Source organism: Apodemus sylvaticus, chromosome 5 (assembly GCF_947179515.1).
Source record: "Apodemus sylvaticus chromosome 5, mApoSyl1.1, whole genome shotgun sequence".
NCBI classification, from domain to species: domain Eukaryota; kingdom Metazoa; phylum Chordata; class Mammalia; order Rodentia; family Muridae; genus Apodemus; species Apodemus sylvaticus.
The window spans coordinates 19635903-19648767 of NC_067476.1; the positions used below are offsets into that span (position 1 = coordinate 19635903).

The following is a 12865-nucleotide window of genomic DNA, read 5'->3' on the forward strand; positions in this document are numbered from 1 at the left end:
GAAACTTCTTCAAGTCTTTGAAAAAAGAGATCTGGCCTTGTTGAAAGATGTGTGTCACTGGAGGTGAATTTCAAGGTTTCAAAGACCCATACCAGGTCTAATGCCTCTGTCTGTGGCCTGCATATCATTATGTAAAGCTCTTAGTTACTGCTCCATGTCTGTTTGCTTTCTGCCATGATGATCATGAAACCCTCTGAAACTGTAAGCAAGCCCCACTAAAACTTTTTTATATGATTTTCCTTCATGATGTTATTTCTTTTCATCAATAGAACTGTGATTAAGACAGTCCTCCATACCTGACTATCTCTTCTTTGCACCATTCTTTTTTAAGATATTTTCCTTATGTACATTTCAAATGCTATCCCCTTTCCTTGTTTCCCCTCCAAAAAGCCTCTATCCCATTCCCTGTGTCCTCCTGCTCACTAACACACCAATTCCTGCTTCCCTGACCTGGCATTCCCCTACACTGGGGCAATGAACCTTCAAGGTTCTAAGGGCTTCTCCTCTCATTGGTGTCTGACCAGGCCATCCTCTGCTACCCATGTGGCTGGAGCCATAGGTCCCTCCATGTGTACTCTTTGGTTGTTGGTTAAGTCCCTGGGAGCTCTGAGGATGCTGGTTCATTCATATTGTTGTTCCTACTATGGGGCTGTAAACCACTTCAGCTCTTTGTTTCATTTAAAAGCTGACCTTTCTGACCTAGGGACTTTTTCAACATCGCATATAGTACTTTCTTCCAAAGGGCATCTTCTTGAAATCTAGTCTTCACCACTGCTCCCCAGAAAGATTGGATGGTCTCATAATACTGAGCTGCCTCTTGGTCTTTGTTCCACACTGTTCTCTCTTTCACATACATGTACTCGGCCAGTCCTGTGAAGGACAGAGTTGTGTCAACCAACATGTCCCTGGCATGGACTAACTCCACACATGACAAACTGCCAGACACAAATGTTCTTTCTGAAATGTGCTTACCAGGTATACAGGACAAATGGTAGAGAGGATGACCCAGTTTTCAGAAAGGCTGATAGAATTTTTCTTAACTTTGTCTTCAGTCTCCGAGGAAACATACTTAAATTGTAAGGTGCTGGTGTAAAGTATTTGAATCCTCACTTTATCACTTCTCAGGAGTCTGCCTTGTGATCAATTATCAAAACTCCTTTAGCATTCCCATTGTTAAGCTAGGAATAATAAACATACCAGCTTCACAAGAGATGGTAAGTTTGTAATATATATCACTATTTGTGAGAAAATCATGACTCCTGGTAAGTACTAAGAAAGAAGTATACAGAGCCATTTTGGGGCAGTCATGCACAAGGTATGAGTTTGACTTTGGTCAAGGACAATCCCTGGCTTGGGCAGGAATCTGCCTTTAGGACATAATAGGGAAGTAGGTTACAGCAGGAATTTTTATCCTAGGGTGGAGAAGCTCAGTGATGGTTAAATTCATTGTTCCTCCAGGTCTAGGAATTCCTGAATTAAGCAGGTGACCCACCCAGCTGCTGAGCAGTTAAGGCAAGGACCTCCAAGAGAAGCTAGACAACTTCCACCGGAACTCAGCCTGGAGTCTGGGGAAAAGGGTTTGCCCAAACTGTTAAAAGGTCTGGCGCCATTAAAGTTTCTGGCTTTGATCAGTGAATATTGTCTTAGCCCTTCTTCTTTTCTCCCCTTCCCTATCCATCCCTCAGCTTCTGTTCCAGCAACCCACTTCGTAATAGCTGCAGGCAGCTAAGGAATACAACAAAGAAGTATCTTTAAAATATTATTACCATTCATTATTTTGAAATAATACTTTTAATATCATAATTTTCACCCAAACAATTCTTTTGAGGCCATTTTCTTCAATTTTTTAAAATAATTGTCTTCTATTTTAGGAAATTACTCCAAAAATGTAAATTTTACAAGATAAGAGATTTTGTTCAATTTTTGCTCAACTAGAGGAGAACTTAAAATGGTCCTTAATATATCATAGCAGCCCAAGAACTACTTGGAATGAGTTTACTCAATTTTAGTGCATTATAATTAAAAGTGAGAATATAATTAGATCAACATTCTCTCTTTTTATATATACTCTGTTCAAACAGATACTTGTTTATTCTTTATAATCACAGCTAGTGTGTTGAGAGATTTATACTCTTAGTCAGATAAAATAGATAGCTCTACTAAGATAGAAAATAAATATTACAGGTCAAGTAGAGGTGCTGTTTTAATTTTCTAAATAAACACTAGCAAAACAGTTCAGTTGGTAACATCCTCTGAATGCAGAGAACCAGATCATCATGATGAGAAAGACAGCACAAAAATAATACTGACAAGTAAAAATAGAACATTGCTTCTATGTTTTTGTTTTGTTTTAGCCCCATGGCTTTTGTAAAATGAACCATTGTGGACTTGTATGTCATTTATGATAATATCCAATAAGATGATTTTAATTCTCTTGGCTATATACTAAGATTCTTTCCCCTATATCTCTACTGCTAGTACAGGATTACTTGCTTTTAGCTAACAGTCAGTCAGTGAGGAAGAAAACAAAACTTTAGTAATTCGGATTCATACATATTAGTTATTATCCACACACCTGTATTTCTCTTATTCAAAATTTTCTTTACTGCAGTTATGTTTTACTTATTGAAAAATAAGCTACAATTGGCTAAAGATTTCTGTTCTCCTACCATATAAAAACTCACCTGTTTGACAAGAACAATACTGTCATCATAGTGAAGGATGCACTATAAGATGCTGAATTTTTTTCATTCTAAATAATCAGAGCTATCATTTTGTGAAGGAAAGGATTTTGGGAAAGCTGTCACAGTGAAGGATCTTTACTCCAGGAGTAAAGAAGGAAGTCCTATATATCTCATCATGCAATCATTCATTGTGACAGAATGAAGTAAGCCTTCAAAATGGGCTGAAATGCGGTAAGCATATTATCTTAAGTGAATATCCATAAAATCCATAGATACAGGGTTTGTTCTAAATGTTCTCAACAGAAATTGGTGGACATTCTGAAGAAGAGAAGAAAAAAATCTGCCAAGATGTCCAGTAGAAATGAAGCTATTTGAAAGCCCATTTCTTTCCAGAGGACTTATGCAAATATACTGATAGAATTTGGGATTACTGACTCTGACCCTACTTCTACCTAAACAGGATTCAGAAGAAAGTGTATCACTTGAGATGGTTCATACCCAAAGAAAAAATTTCATTGGCAGGTGGCAAGAAGTGAGCATATCAAAGTTTTGAAGATAAATCAAAGGAATGCCATAATTTACAATGGCTGGTAAAATTATGGATAGGTTGTTTGTATATTCCACCTCTCAAATCTGTCTTGAAGAAGCAACCCTTCTGTTCTTCTCACTACTACAAGGATGATTTTTCTCTAAAGTAGTAATTTTACTGCTGGATGCATTACAGAATATCCAAGAACAAAGCAAGGAATAAAAGGTGTGTAAAGAGCCATCAACAACTATCTCATTGGCAACAGGCTGAGCAAGGCTGATATTTACCTGGTTTAATTTCTCTACTATGAAGAAGAGCTGGACTCCAGCGTTATTACCAAGTTTCCTCTGCTGTCAGTAAACTCCCCACATTGAAGAAGTTTCTTCTGCCTGGCAGCCAGAGGAAGCCTTTAGAGGCTGAGAAATGTACAGAGTCAGCAGTTAAGCTTTTCAGTTAAAGCAAACAACTATGAATACCTAGCACTCACAAAGCCAACCCTAAAATTTTGCAACAATGAGGTGTTTTGACTAAATTGTGATTCAACTTACTGGAAAGCTAACAAGTTTTCTGAGGCTTATGTATTAATTCATACAGACATGACTGACAAGGAATTTCTTGGAATGCTATTTGGTTATAGGTTTAATTTCAAACTTAAAATCATGATCACTTCCTAGGATATTTCTTGATTTTCAATAAAACAGAACAGGCTTCTCATAATAATTTTTAAACAGACAATGAAAGTTGGCATTGTGGTCTCATCATTACAGATCAGATTACTTGGTTTGGAGTAATGACAGGGAATCAGTTTCTGTGCATAGCAGATTGGGGTAGAGATGTATAGCATGGTGAATGGATCTGTCACTTCCAAGTATCTTTAATTATCTTTTATTCTAACATACAAAGAGACGATTAATTTTGGGAGGTTTTATGCTATTTTAACTATTATGCATTCTTGGGTTGGTGATAAATTGTGACAAGGTAAATATGTAAAGGAAATTAGTACAAAACATTTAATAAAGGTTAGTTCATACAGACTTATTTTATGATGCTTTCATGTCCAGGAATAAAGGTTGTTCTCATATAAAGGAGGCGTAACTTTGATAGAGGAAATTTATCCTTTGTGACTGGATGGATAATGTACAGGTAGAAAGATTTCCTTGATGGCACTTTTTCAAGTTCTTTTCCATATTTCTTAACATGGAAAAAGACATAATTTATTACCAGGCTATAAATTATGAGGCAATGGGTATGGTGTGGAGAGCCCAGCAATCACATTTTGGGCATATGCCCTTTCTCTCTGTCTTCATGGGCTTTTATTTGGAGTTCCTCATCTAGGCGTTCCTTTGTACAGACAACCTTTGACTTCAGGAAGAAAGAGTCACCCATGGATTTATATTTCACCTTAAATAGGTGTTAATAATTCTTATAGACCTCCTCAAGGCTCAGCTTGAAGTTGTTGAGAATGTATTGGGTTTCCTGGAAGCTGAGGCCAGAGAGATTGGATGCAGCTGCAGACTGGTACCCAGCACAACTTGAATATCAGCAGCTGCCTGCCTTGCTCAAACTCCTGCCTCAGGACCCTGGCAAAGGCTCCACCCACCACCTGCACTCCCATCACAATGATATTGGCCAGGTACTTGGCCATGGCAGTCGCTCTGCCTTAGGGGGAATGAAGGGCTAGACCGAAAGAGTTTCATTATATCACATATGCAAATGTGTTGGATTTGATTAAAGATCATAATGTGGAGATTCAGGAGAAAATGTTCATTTTACCATTTAGAACAAGTCATCTCTGAGATGGGTAATCCTGCTGCAATCCAAAGACTAATCGAATGGTGTGTGTGTGTGTGTGAGTGTGTGTGTGTGTGTATTTATAAGAGAAGGAGATAGGTAATGAAGAAGAATAATGAATTGCTTTCATTATAGATATTTTGAATTAGCCAATGCCTTTTATAGGAAATATAAGGACTTTTATAGTCTTTATAGCCAAAGACTAGGTTATTTCATTTATGAATTATGTAATTGAAAATATAAGCAACTTTTCTGGGCATTCATATAATGTATTAGATTTCAAGAAAAAATTATGTAAGATTGATTTCTCTAGAAACGCCTTCAATGGATGCTCAGACAACATTCAAAAAGATGGAATAATCCCTCTTTTACAGAGCGTGATGTATCTATTTTTATTTGTTAACAATGATTCATTTTGTTTAATTCTTGGTACACTATAAATATAAATAAAATAAAATGAGTCCATGAACAAAACATGGAAAAACTGCTAACCAGAGAATAGATAGCATTAAAAAAGGTAAGGATGATCTGTCATTGCTGCTGATGCAGTCATGTCAGTAGTGACTGAGTGGAATAAAGAAAAATAATATGTTATGTTATCAAGTGTCTAGAGGCCATTTGATTGTTGAAGCATGTGCTTTAGTGTTGAGACACTAGGAATGAGCTGAAACTCCAATAAAAGAAATATACCTTAAAGATTAAAGGTAAGAACAAATTTGTCACAAAAGTTAAAAGAGGTAAGATGACTAAAATCTGATGATATATAACAAATGAGTCTACTGAGAAATAGCCTTAAGCGCTTATGGGCTGGAGTTATAGCTCAGCCTTTAAAGGATGGCTCAAAATCACAATAAAATTGTGTAATGACAGAAGAGGCAATGCCTTAGTTGATGGAATTCTGGCCTCAACTTTAAGTGAAAGAAAAAGTATAATTTGATACTTTATAAAATAATGTATATAATATTTATGAATAAAATATGTTATTATTCTGGCAAATGCTTTGCCATTAGGTGCTATAATATTAATTTTGCTTTGAGGTCTCTTTGACCTTTTAAGGTTAACATTGTCAATAGCTGAAAGATAAAAACTAGAAAATTCTGTCGTCCAAGCTTAAAAGAGAATGATCTAAGTTTTCCAAATTAATTTTTACTTTTTGACTGGATTATAATAAAACCTATGTATCATTTTGCTCCAATAGGTCTCTAGGAAGTCTCTCTGAGTCATCAGCTCCAGAAAGACTTGTGACCTTGTTAAAGACAATCTCTTACCCAGACCTACTGAATTAGGGAACTGAGGAGGAAGACCAAGATGGCGATAATTAACCCACCCATCTGTTCTGAAATAATCTAAATTTTGAGAAGTAATGATTTTATTCTACATCTTGATGGCATGAATTGACCACATTAATAGCTGGAAATCTCTCTCTGTGTGTGTGTGTGTGTGTGTGTGTGTGTGTGTATTTGTGTGTGTACAGGATTTGTGCATACTGCATGTGATAGTAACACATTTCCACTTGTAATATTGAATTTTAACTTTTAGTAAATTTCTATGAAAACATCATTTGGAAAATGGTCCCTCAGTTTTTAGAGATCCAAGCAAGGATACCCTATATCACAAAAAATGTATCAAACCAGGGGTCAGGTCTTCAAGAGTCACAAGTTGACAACATCCTTTGCAACTCTGACATGCTCTTTCTCATTCTTTGACCTCTATTTTCAAGTTATTTACTCTTTCAAGGCTCCAATGGCTTAGATTTGTTTCTAAGTTACTTTCTGCTTCCAGTAAAGGTGTATTCAAGGCTGCAGTTTATTTCAGCAACGAGCCTTAGGAAATCTTAGCAGAGAAAGGTCATGGCATCATTACTGACTATCAGATATTGGTGTGCTGATAAGAAAGTTTAGGCACTAACTTGATAAGCACTGATATTACTGGCAAACACTCTTCAGCCAATAGCTGTGGACAAATTTATTCTGTGAAATAACTTCACTGAAATAATGTTTGAAAGGTTCTGACCTGAATGACCAATTTTTTTAAAGCAAACTGGGCCTGGAAAATGGCAAACAAATAATGTAAGTTTAATGAATGAATTTATGAGCAGACTCAAGGATCAGTCCAATTACATTCTGAGGGGAAAAGGCTTACATATGGCATCACATGATAGTAAGTTGCAATAGAAAAATATTCAATATTTTTGATAGAGAACAAATTTAATAAATTATTGTTAAAAGCAATTTTGAAACACTGTCTCAAAAAAAAACCCAAAAAAGTAATTTTGAGAATCTGTACTAAATCTGTGCTGATAATAATCAAGAATATAGTTTTAATAAATATTATATTTATTTACAGATGCAAGTTTTAAGAATTATATTGATTTTGAGAACTTTATATCTTACAGTCTGGGATATCTTTTCATTTTTTCAATTTTATTTATTTTTTATTAATCATTTCATTCCTTCATGTTTCAAATGATATCCCCTTTCCCAGTTACCCCCCCACAGACCTTCCCAACCCCAACCCCTCCCCTTTGACTCTATGAGGGTATTCCTCCATGCATTCATCTACTCCTGCCCCACCTCTCTAGCATCCCCCTGTACTGGGGCATCAGTCTTCACAGGACCAAGAGCCTCCCCTCCTATTGATGTCAGATAAGCCCATCCTTTGCTACATGTGTATCTAGAGTCATGGGTCCCTCTACATATCTTCTTTGGTTGGTGGTTTAGTCCCTGAGACTCTTGGTGGTCCAGTTAGTTGATATTGTTCTTCCTATGGGATCTCAATCCCTTTCAGCTCCTTCAGTTCTTCCCCTTGCTCTTCCATAGGGGTCCCTAGGCTCAGTCTGATGGTTAGGTGTGAGTATCTGCATCTGTATAGGTCAGGTGCTGGTGGAATATCTCAGGGAACAGTGATACCAGGCTCCTGTCAGCAAACACTTCTTGGCATCAGCAGTAGCCTGGAGGTTTGTTTTCTGCAGATGGGGTGGATCCCTAGGTAGAGTGGTCTCTGGATGGCCTTTCCTTCAGTCTCAGTTCCATTTTTTTGTCTTTCTTTTAGACAGGAATATTTTGGGGTTAAATTTTTTGATATGTGTGCGTCGCCCATCCCTCAACCGGATGCCTTGCCTATCTACTCGAGGTGGTCTCTATAGGTTCTATCTCCACTTTGTTGGGTATTTTGGCTAATGTCTTCTCCATCGGGTACTTGGAGCTTCTCTCTTCTCTGACATCTGGGACTTTCTAGTGGTTACCTCCAGTTCCCATCCTGCAATGCTCCATATTTCTATTCAATTTCCTGAACCTCTGTACTTCTCTCTTCTCTTCCAATACCTGATTCTGCTGCTCTTTTTCCCTCCCCTTCCTATCTCCCTATTTCTATATCCTGTGCTTATCTTGTTCCCCTTCTATGGAGGGTTGAAGCATTTACACTTTGCTGTTTCTTCTTCTTAAGCTCCATATGGTTTGTGGTTTGTGTCATGGGTACCTGGAAACTGAAGAACTATCTACTCAGTGATAAATTGGTCAGGGAAGAAATAAAAAAGAAATTAAAGACTTTAAAATTTAATGAAAATGAAGGCACAGCATACCCAAACTTAAGGGATACAATGGAAGCACTGCTAAAAAGATAACTCATAGCTCTGAGTGCCTCCATAAAGAAAAAGAGGGATCAAGCACCAGTAGCAGATTTGAAAAAGAAGAAAATATACCCAACTGGAGTAGATGGCAGAAAATAATCAGACTTAGAGCTGTAATTAACAAAGTAGGTACAAAGAGTTTATAGAAAGAATCAACAAAACTCGGGGCTTGTTCCTTGAGAAAATCAACAAGATAGATAAACCCTTAGCCAAACTAACTAGAGGGCACATAGACAGTATCTAAATTAACAAAATCAGAAATGAAAAGGGAGGCATAACAGAAACTAAGGAAATTAAAAATATCATCAGATCCTATTATAAAAGCCTATACTCAACAAAACAGGGAAATCTAGATGGAATTCATAACCCTTAAGGAAATGAAAGTACTTGCCCCAGGACTCCCACTGACTAAACCATTAACCAAAGGGTACACATGGCTCTATCCAAAAATGTGGCAGAGGAATGCCTTGTAGAGCACCAGTGGGAGGAGTGGTCCTTGGTCAGGTGAAGGCTCAATAGATGCACCAACAAAGGGAAATGGGGGGGGGCAGGTAAAGTGGGTCAGGTAGAGGGGTATATACTTAGAGACAGGGGGTAGGAGGAGGGGTGGGGGGTTTTCAGGTAGAGGGGAAACTGGGGAAAGGTTTTGTCACTTGAAATGTAAATGAAGATTATATTTAATAAAAAAAAAAAGAAGCAGTTATTGAAAGTCTTCCAACCAAAAAACAGAGCCAGGACCAGATGGTTCTTGTGCAGAATTATATCAGACCTTCAAAGAAGACTTAATATCAATACTTCGCAAACCATTTGACAAAATATAAACAGAAGGAGCACTACCCAATTCATTCTATGAAGCCACAGTTGCACTGATACCTAAACTGCACAAAGACCTATCAAAGAAAGAGAGCATCAAACCAACTTCCTTTATGAATATGTATTCATTTCTTATAAGCCTTATATTGGAATATATCTGTGTGACAAAGAATATTTTTCTTAATTTAACTTGAATAATTTTAATGTATAAATTACTAATGAAGATATATGTGCCTCTTCACAATGACTTTCATGTCTTCCCTCCTTCTTTAATCATTCTAGGTCACAGTTGCTTCACTTGGAGAATGAGAATACAATAAAGCAATGGTGTGCACAAGAATTTGCTTTCTCAAGCTAAAGAGATGGCCCAGCAGTTATGAACACTTGATGCTCTTCCAGAGGATCCTGTTTGGTTTTCAATGCTTACACGGTGGCTCTAGTAGCTCACAAGTACCTTTATGTCTACTTCAAAAAATCAGATGCTGTCTTTTGGCTTTTGTAGTCTCCTGCATATACATGCTGAATATATTCTCATATATGATTGTACATGTAAACATACTGTAAAAACACACAATTTAAAAAAGAAAGATACTGGGATCCAGCTTTCGGATTTTTTCTAGAAAACTTATATTAATACATTTATAGAACAAATAATCTTTTAAACTAAAGAATGGACCTTTGATCTCTCTCTGTGAGGTTACAATATCTGCATGCTACAACTTAGGAAATGTGTAATTCCTCCACATAGCAAAGCTTGTAATGAAGTACAATGTGAATTCTCGATTCTGACATTCTGTAGACACTGACCATTGGTTTAAGAACTGTTTTATTCTAGTTATTTTCTTCCATGTCATTTGTTTACCACTACTTTTAAAGTTCAAATGGATTAATGTATTTAAAATTACAATAGCTAAAGAAAGTATATTTCTTCACAATATTTTCATGTGGAAAATAAAGAAGTTCCTTTAAAAAAGAAGTTCAGGAATGGGAGGTTGGCTCAGTGAGTAAAGCTCATGTCACCCAACCATGATGATGTAAGTTTAACTCTCCAGAATCCACATAAAGTTGGGTACAGTAGAATATATCTATGTTCCTACTGTGAAATAAGAAGCAGAGAAAGAAAAATCCCTTAGGTACAAGAACCAGTGAGCATGGTGTTCAGAGTAACCACCAACAAAATTATGTCATCAAAAAGAAGGTAAAAGGTGAGGAACAACACTTTAGTGCTATACAACTGCCAGAACACACACATGCTTTCACTCATATACATGGATATGGTCATATACACACATCACATGCATACATAATATACACCTACACAAAGAATGTGATCCAGTCATAATGCAATCAATGTAATTAATCACCTACTATTTCATAGGTACATAAAGAATACAATTTCTATTTGGATCCCAAATCATTTTTATTGAAAAATACATATTAATATTTGCATAATCTATATCACATTTTTTGCTCCCAAAGGCTCATCTTCTCTAAGTATCCAATTTTTAAAATAACTGCTTAGATGTATCATATGAATCAGATCTACTCCTCCTAGTCATTTTCCCAAAGACCCCCATAATTTACTAAAAAGATGCTTGTTCATCTGTGTTTTTTACTGGAAACATCTTTGATGTCTGTCAACCAACGAATGAATACAAAAATGTAGTCTATTTACACAGTGGAATATTATTAAGCAATAAAGAAAAATGAAATTATGAAACTTGTAGTTAAGTGAATAGAACTGTAAATAATGATTCTGAAAGGGGGATCTGAGACACAGAAAGACAAATGTGACATATTCTCTTTCTCTCATATAGTAATGTTAAATTTGAGAAAATGGATGAATAGGCTTTCCCCCAAAGCTGCAGCCTGACTGTAGTATCCATTCCCCAACAGGGCTCTCTTGTCTGGCCTTAGTGGGAAAGGACGTGCCTAATCATTTAGAGTCTTTATGCACCAGGATTGGGGGCTTCCCAAGGGAGGGGCATCCTCTTAATGGAGAAGAGGATGGAGGATGCATCAAGGGACTCTGGGACACAAGAAGTGGGAGGGACAGCATTTGGGATGTAAATAAATAAACAAATAAAATGAAAAGTGTATGTTGTGTTTACTCCCTGGAGTAGCCAAAGGTATTAGGACAGTAAAAAGGGACCAAGTCGGGTATTTCAAGGAGAGTGATTAGCTATGTAGGTTACATGAAGTTAGAAAGTGGCATTATGATACAGAAAGGCACAATGAGAATGCAGTATAGAGAAGTGGGTATGTGGAAGGATAACTATCAATAAAGATTTCTGAAGATGCCATATGGGAGCCTATAAAAATAGAAGCTTCATAAAAGACATGCATTTATATACATTAAAGGAGCTTAAATGCCTCTTCCAGACAACACAGGCTATCTCATTAAAACCCACTGCCGAGTATGCATTTCCCCTTTCGGTGCTGTTGATCACTGAGGCCCCAAAGACCCTCAAAAATTTCAGGCTATTTTGTATTGCACTATTTATGCACTTATTGGACTATGTTTAAATAAATCATATACTTGAGTCAAAACATAAAGAAATCAAGCTGAAACTGACCTAGATGCTTTATCACTGACTAATGGGTAGTTTTATAGTGAGTGCTAGGACTTTTTCTTTCTCTACTAAGAGAGCAAAAAGTTCACAACCTTAGCCAGTTGTGAACCCTGGATACTAAAATAATGACTGGCTTGGATAAATATGTCCACTGTATCAACAGTGTTATAAATGCTTTGGAATACACAATCATTTCATTGTTAGATTTAAAGCTTGTTCCATGAGATAGAAATTATGTCTGATACTGTTAACTGGCTAAAATGACCTAGGCTGGCTAGGTCATTAGGCCTTAAGAGAAAAGCTACCTCATTTATCTCTTATACTGGTCAAAAGACATAGTATTAAACTGTCCTCTACATTCCTGTATTATTATTATTATTATTATTATTATTATTATTATTATTAGCAGCAGCAGCATTATTATTACTATTATTAATTGTTATCATTATTATTAAAAATATTTATATAATATATTCTGATCATGGTTTCTCCTTTCCTAACTCCCTCAGACCTTCTCCCCATCTAAGACCACACCTTTTTTCTGCTTTAGAAAGCAGGCAAACAAATAAACAAAAAACAAACAAACCAGAGTAAAAAACAAAGCAAACTACAAAACTAACAAAGAGAAAGAAAAAAGACACAGATACAGACACACCTACACACACACACACACACACACACACACACACACACACACGGAGACACACACACATACACATACTCACACCACAAATATACAAAATGAATCAATAAGACAAAAATGCTCAAAATCTGAGACAAAAAGATTATACAGTTTATACTTGTGCATTTGTGCATCTCTTGAACTTTATCAGAGACACCTCTTTTT

The 12865-nt window shown here is 36.5% G+C and overlaps 1 pseudogene; it reads right to left on the minus strand.

Moving 5' to 3' along the window:
* Positions 1-4482: 4482 nt before the first annotated feature.
* Positions 4483-4858, minus strand: LOC127684059 (mitochondrial import inner membrane translocase subunit TIM16-like; annotated as a pseudogene).
* Between the last annotated feature and the right edge of the window lie 8007 nt (positions 4859-12865).